The sequence below is a fragment of the Danio rerio genome, chromosome 25 (genome assembly GCF_049306965.1).
Source record: "Danio rerio strain Tuebingen ecotype United States chromosome 25, GRCz12tu, whole genome shotgun sequence".
Classification (NCBI taxonomy): Eukaryota; Metazoa; Chordata; class Actinopteri; order Cypriniformes; family Danionidae; genus Danio; species Danio rerio.
The window spans coordinates 9,020,001-9,027,247 of record NC_133200.1 but is presented as its reverse complement, the minus strand read 5'-3'; positions in this window follow the sequence as shown (position 1 = coordinate 9,027,247).

Below are 7,247 nucleotides of genomic sequence, written 5' to 3'. Positions count from 1 at the left end.
CTTTTATATCGTTTATCATTCACCTTTCTCTCCCCACCCAGCAGGGTGGGTCTGCCAGTCATCTATGGTCAAAGTGACAGAAAAAAATGGTATTACAAAAGTCCAGTGGTGACATTGGTGTGTGTGTGTGTGTGTGTGTGTGTGTGTGTGTGTGTGTGTGTGTGTGTGTGTGTGTGTGTGTGTGTGTGTGTCAGTGACTGAGTGAGGGCGGCAGTTCCTCAGCATCTCAGAACGATGTTTGAAGAAACGTTTAATAAACTTTATTTAGTGAATATTATATTTACGGCAGGGTGTGAATAATTTACAGCTTCTGTGTGCTTGTATGACGGAGGATTAGTAAAACATACTAAAACCTGCAAAATAAATACACAGTACAAGATTAATACACCGTTTAGCAGTTGATTTGGAGAACGAGATGAAGACTAATGGTTAAAACATTGTCTTGTGTAAATAATTCTTTAATGATGTCCTGTGGGCCTCGAGTGATCATAAAACGTCGAATGAATCACATTTTCCATTATTAAGCTTTCTGTTTCTTGGCAGGATGCATAAAAATGTTTGCGTGTGAGTGTGAAGATCCTGTCTGTGATGAAGATCATTTGACGTCCAGCATCTTGGCAGGTACACAGGTGTGTCTCAAGCTCCTGAATGCCAGCTGTGCTTCAGTCAATTCAAACAAACTGATCATAAACCATCTGCCAGCGTTTATATCCAGATCCTTCTTGGTAAAATTTTTTGTCTTGTCAGGAATGTGATGTCATCCATAACTATTTATGGGTATTTCTTCAAATGCGCAACTTTTTGACCTCATGTTGACCCATGTAGATGGATAGTTCACCCAAAAATGAACGTTTACTCATGATTTACTCGCCTTCAGGTGGTTTACTTTTAGAGTTTCGTTATTCTGCTGAACACAAAGGAAGATATTTTGAGGAAAGCTGAAAACCTGAAACCATTGGCTTCCGTAATAGTAGGAAAAACAAATATGTAGGTCAATGGTTACAGGTTTCCAGCTTTCTTCAAAGTATCTTCCTTAGTGTTCAACAGAAGAAAGAAATGTGTAAAGGTTTAGAACTTGGACATTTTTCAAAATAGGCTCATTCTAAAAACATACCCCTATATATGTTCTGGGCCCGGTTTTTCAAAAGGTTTAATCCGGATAAAATTGATCCGGATTTAGTAATCCTGTTTTTGCGATCCATGATCAAGTAATCCAGCTTACTTTTTGAGCCAGTTTTTCAAAGCAACATCGGATTGGATCAATCTGATCTGGATGGCAACTTTTAAGGATCACTAAATCTGGATAACCAGTGCTCAAACAGGATAGGACATCACAATGTAGAACTATAGATATGTAAACAGTAGAATTGCAAGCATGGGGTCAATATAACTTTATTTTTATTTGAAATGAAAACTAAGAAAATTTGATAATTATTAAAATAATAATAAATAATAATAAAAACAAGAAATACAACACCCCATCCTTTTTAAGCACTCTGCTCATTTGAGACCTACGACACTGTACATTGAGGATATTAAAAATAAGTTTCAAATATAGATGTAAATAAAAAAAGACTAAATGTCAAAAACTCCACAATAAGTTCTGATTTCCTCATCTGATGTGGAGAGATCAGCTTGTCTGAGCGTAGCCTTTAGGAGGCGGATCTCAAGTCATTGGCCTTGGTTTGCTGCAGTTTGATTAGAGTCAGTTGTTTCTCTCCCAGACAAAGCCGTGCTTCTGCCCTTTCAGTCTCTTTTTGCAATTGTTGAAAGAGATTTCAAAAATCAGTCATTGCCATTCTTTGCATTTTTTTTTAATTCTGTAATTATTGCAAGCATCACTAATAAATATTCTAAAAAGAAAAATATTTTCCATTGTGATGAATATATATATATATATATATATCAATTAGTGAAAGAATAAAATTGATTCTTTTTGGTCAGTTTTGACAGCTGTTTGGGGGATTATTTTATGAGGCCAAACTCTTTCTACTTTGCTGTAGGCCTATACTGAAAGGCTGAATACGTTAAAGCCTATACTCACTATAGCCTGGAGGATGAACAAATAAAATGAAAACCTTACGAATAAATAGTATATCTCGTAAGATACTGTATGATCCAAAAATAGTATTATTTAATAAATTTTTTAAGTTTTCATTACATTTTGGGCATGAAATCCATGCTAAATCCACCCTTCTGATGGGATCAGTTTAATCCAGGTTTTTTGGATCAAAGTGATCCAGATCCTACAAAAAAGGTCTGAAAACCCAAACAAACAATGGGTTTGATCCGGATCAAAACCAAGATTGGATTACATGATGTAATCCGATACTGTAATCCGTTCTTCTGAAAAACCCATTTTCAAGATTTGATCCAATCCCTTATTCAAAATCCTAGTGGATTACTTTTGAAAAACCGGGCCCTGGAGATCACAAATTATGTAGCCAGAGGTATGTATGGCTGCATTTTGTCTTTAAAATGAATGCTACGGGGCAGTATGACGCCGTTTATTTTTGCACTTACCAGCTGACCACTTACCTCTGTATGCACTGCGTTCCCTCTGTTACCAATTTGATCCAGTAGCTTGCCGCCATGTCCATTGGCAGACTTAAGACACAGAGAGGAGTTGACCACAACGACATGGTTTGAATCTGACAAAAAACAGTTCCAGAAAGTGGCTAAGACAAATACAGAAGCCAAATAATAAAATAAACAAGTAAATAACAGTGTGAGAATGTGGTAAAATCTGAAAACTTGGTAAATAAATCAGGAGAGGGCTTTTGTTTTTCTGGATTGCTTTTTAAAATTGTCAATTGGGTTTAGGGAAGTGGGTGGGCGGGTCAATCTATGCTTGAAAACACTATTGGTTGTGTTTAGGGAAAGGGGAGGGTCAGTTGATTTGTCAGTCAGTCAGTCATTCAGTCAGTGGACAGGAGAGAAATTTGAGATCTGAAGAAGAGTACACAGTGGACTCTGGTGAATTCGCGAAAACAAAAACTGCTAAAAAAAAAAAAAAAAACGTAGCTCCTGGGACGTATTTGGCACTTTCAGAATGAGCCTGGGTTGAAAATTTTGGGAATATTCCCTTTAAAAATCTGTTTATAGGTATTTCATCAAATTTGCTCATGTTTGAGAACTTTAGAATGAATAGTTCCTCCAAAAATGAAACGTTTTCATGTTGACACAGTATACACAACACTGTTGACAGCCTGTAACACTTACATCTTTAATGGCAAGATCCTTAGACTCAAGTCCATCTTTCTAAACTTCAGTTCCTGTTTCTAGTAAACCAGCTCAAATATTACTCACCTGTGTCTACTAAAGGGCTGTGCAATATATAGAAATGATTAAAACATCACAAATGCTGCATCGCAATGGTTTGTATGTAAAATGTCTGATGCAACAGTAAACCATGGCTGTTCCCATATACTAATCTGATATATGGCAGTATATGCAAATTACATTACATTATTAATCTGATCTGTTGATATTCAGTTAATGAGCGGCGGTTGTCAGTTGGGAAAATTAACCGAAATGAGCATCCCTAGTTCAGAATGAGAGACATGTGATTAGTTTTTATTAAACGTGACTTGTCATGTGTTGTTATAATGAATGACGTTAAAATCTGTGTTTAATTTATATCTCCCAGTCCTAATCATTATACACCTTTTCATTACAGGTTAGCTTGTTTTCATTACTATACTTGCCTTTAGATACTCGTCAATAAATATCTGTCACATACTCGTCAATAAATGGATCTGCATCCATTGACAGAAGGCCATCAACTTAAAAGCAGGGTGTATGGATGTTTCCCAGTACTGGGTTGCAGCTGGATAAGCTTCTGCTGTGTAAAACATATGCTGGAATATGTGGTGACCCCTGATGAATAAAATGACTAAGCTGAAAGAAAATGAATGAATGAATGAATGAATGAATGAATGAATAAACAATCAAATGAGTAATATACATTTTCATTTGACCACCCCTATAATGGTTCATACCACTGTGAAGGCATAACCACGCCAATTAGTCAGCGGGGAAAAAAGTCATTCAATAGTCTGAAACTGACAGATCTAGAGCACTAATAGACAACGCAAGTGTTCACAAGATTGTTTACTCATAAAATAACCGTTTGTTTCTACATACAGCCTAAAAGTAAAGTCAAATTAGATGCATAGTTTGACTAACAATAACCTTAGAAGTAGCTAATCGGATACTGTAGGTCAGAATACCCCAAATGTCCCCCAAAACACAGCAAACTTAAATACAATCTATTAATAAATTAGATGTCATTTAAATAAATGCATACATTTGAGCCACTGAAGCACGTATTACAAAAACTAACACTGCTGAAAGAGTTGACCCCTCAGATCGTCAATGTATAATTCGCACCCTGCTTAAAAGCATAGTTGAGGAGTTGACCTCCAAAACTAAAGGCTTGAAGAATGTTGGGGAAAAAAGCAGCCATTAACATCCATAATGGGAATTAAAAAAATACTATGGAAGTCATACAGTATTAAAATTCTTAAGTATGTTTTCACACTGGGGGGGTTTAACTATCATTTTAAAACCTTAAGCACTTTAGAAACAAATCTTGGTGGCTATGAAACTAAAATAAATATTATTTATAACCTATTATTTCTGATAGATTTATGTAATTAAATAGACCTGCATGTGTTGTGGAGGCACGGTGGCCTCACAGCAAGAAGGTCGCTGGTTCGAGTTCTGTCTGGGTCAGTTGGCATTTCTGTCTGGAGTTTCCATGTTCTCCCCGTGTTGGCGTGGGTTTCCTCCAGGTGGTCCGGTTTCCTCCACAGTCTGAAAACCTGCGTTATTAGGAAATTGGGTTAACTAAATTGGCCGCAGTGTATTAGTGTATGTGTGAATGCAAGAGTTTATGGGTGTTTCCCAGTACTGGGTTGCAGGTGGAAGGACATCCGCTGCGTAAAACATATGCCGGAAAAGTTGGCGGTTCATTCCGCTGTGGAGACCCCTGATGAATCAGAGGCTAAGCCAAAGGAAAATGAATGAATGAATGTCTTGCAAAAAAATTACAGTTTCATTAGGAATAAAATTAATTATTAAATAAAAATATTTAATATTATTATTACAAACACAATTGAAAAATAATATAATGAAGTAAAAAAAAATTATAATAACTACATAGAATTGCAAAACAGTTTTTTTTATTTAAAGACATTTAAACAAAAATTCTTAATTAAATAATAAAATCTACTAGTATTTATTGACAGGATCTTATTTATCAGCCATTGTATAATTAGAAGGCTGGCAACTCATCAGACGGCAAGTAAATTTAGGCACTCCTTTGTAAATCATCATTCAATCAACAGCAAATATCATAATTTGCTGATACTCAGAGCAGGCCAAGCCATCAAACACATCTCTCTGCAGCACAAAAAAAGTTCCACCAAAGGCAAACATCAGCTTTTTTGATGTGCATGTGAAGCGAGATCATGGCTCCGCCTTTTAGTGGCACCGCAAACGAAAGTGTTGACGCTCCAGAAGAAACAGCTGTTCTTCAGAAAATGCCAGAGCTCTTCCTTATGAGACACGACACATTGTTGGCAAAGGGAGGGAACAAACATAAAACATCGATTAGATAAACTAATACTGTTATAGTGCCTTGAGTTTCTGTTGACTCTGCCTCGTTTGACATGAATGTTATGTATGTACACTGAGGACTGCTGTACATTGGCTTATTAATTAGAAGCTCCGAGTTCGAGTTAGTTCAAGAGCAATTCGTGGAAAAATCTACATTAAAGGTGTGGTGCACCCAAAAGCGAAAATTCTGTTATTTATTACTCGCCCTCATGTCTTTACGATCATTTTTGTTCATCTTCACTAGTGGTTAATTTACTGTATTTAGCACATTTTTTACAACACAACACAGCCCAAAGGGCTGAAAACAACCAATACTAATTAAAATAACAAATCAATTTCTGATTAACGGAGATAATTTTTTAAAACACATTTCTAAACATAAGTTTTAATAACTCATTTCTAATTTATTTCATCTTCGCCATGATGACAGTAAACTATATTTTACTAGATAAAGTCACTTCTATACAGCTTAAAGTGACATTTAAAGGCTTAACTTGGTTAATTAGGGTAACTAGGCAGGTTAGGGGAATTAGGCAAGTTACTGTATAACGATGGTTTGTTCTGTAAAGGGGCTAATAATTTTGACATTAAAATTGAGCTAAAAAAAATGTTAAACTGCTTTTACTCTAGCCAAAATAAAATAAATAAGACTTGCTCAAGAAGAAAAAATGGTAACACTTTACAATAAGGTTCATTAGTTAATGCATTTACTAACATGAACTAATCATGAAAAACACATGTACAGCATTTATTAATCATAATTGAACATTTACTAATGCATTATTAACATCCAAGTCCATGCTTGTAACATTAGTTAATGCACCATGAGTTAACATGAACGAACAATGATTTACTGTATTATCATTAACTAGTGTTAACTAACATAAACAAATACAGTAGTAAATGTATTGTTCATTGTTTGTTCATCTTAGTAATTGCATTATTTAACATTACCTAATGAACCTTATTGTAAAGTGTGACCGAAAAAATATTATCAGACTTACGGTGAAAATTTCCTTGCTCTGTTAAACATAATTTGGGAAATAATAAAAAAAAAGAAAACAAATTTCAAAGGGGGGTTAATAATTCTGACTTCAACTGTACGTAACAAAACACAAGGCAAACCTCTTAACATTAAAAAAACTCAAATGCTAAAGAAGAAAGATGCAACTGAATTGAAAACTGAATTGAAACTAGATCTACAAAAAACTCTCTGTTGGATCCAACAAAGGCCTTAAACATTTAAACCAAAACCAGGGGGATGTCTTGCAAAAAATATGGATGCCTCTAATAAACCTCTGACCACCTCAGATGTGTTTTCATAATAAGTGTTGTTGTAATTTGTTGTTATCGTTTATTGTTTTTTTTATGACTTTTGTTATTATACTTGTGTATACTGTAATCTGTTTTTGTTTTGTTTTGTTTGTATGTTTATCCTGCTTTTGCTTTGGTTTTATGTTTAATAAAGCCAATAAACAATGAATTAAAAAAAAATATCTATGAGGAAGAGAAATAAAAAACTAAAACGGATATATATATATAATGTTTTGTATGATTTACTAAAGTAAAAAACTATATTAATCCTGAGTTAAAAGTAATGTAAAAAAAAAAAAAAAAAAAAAAAA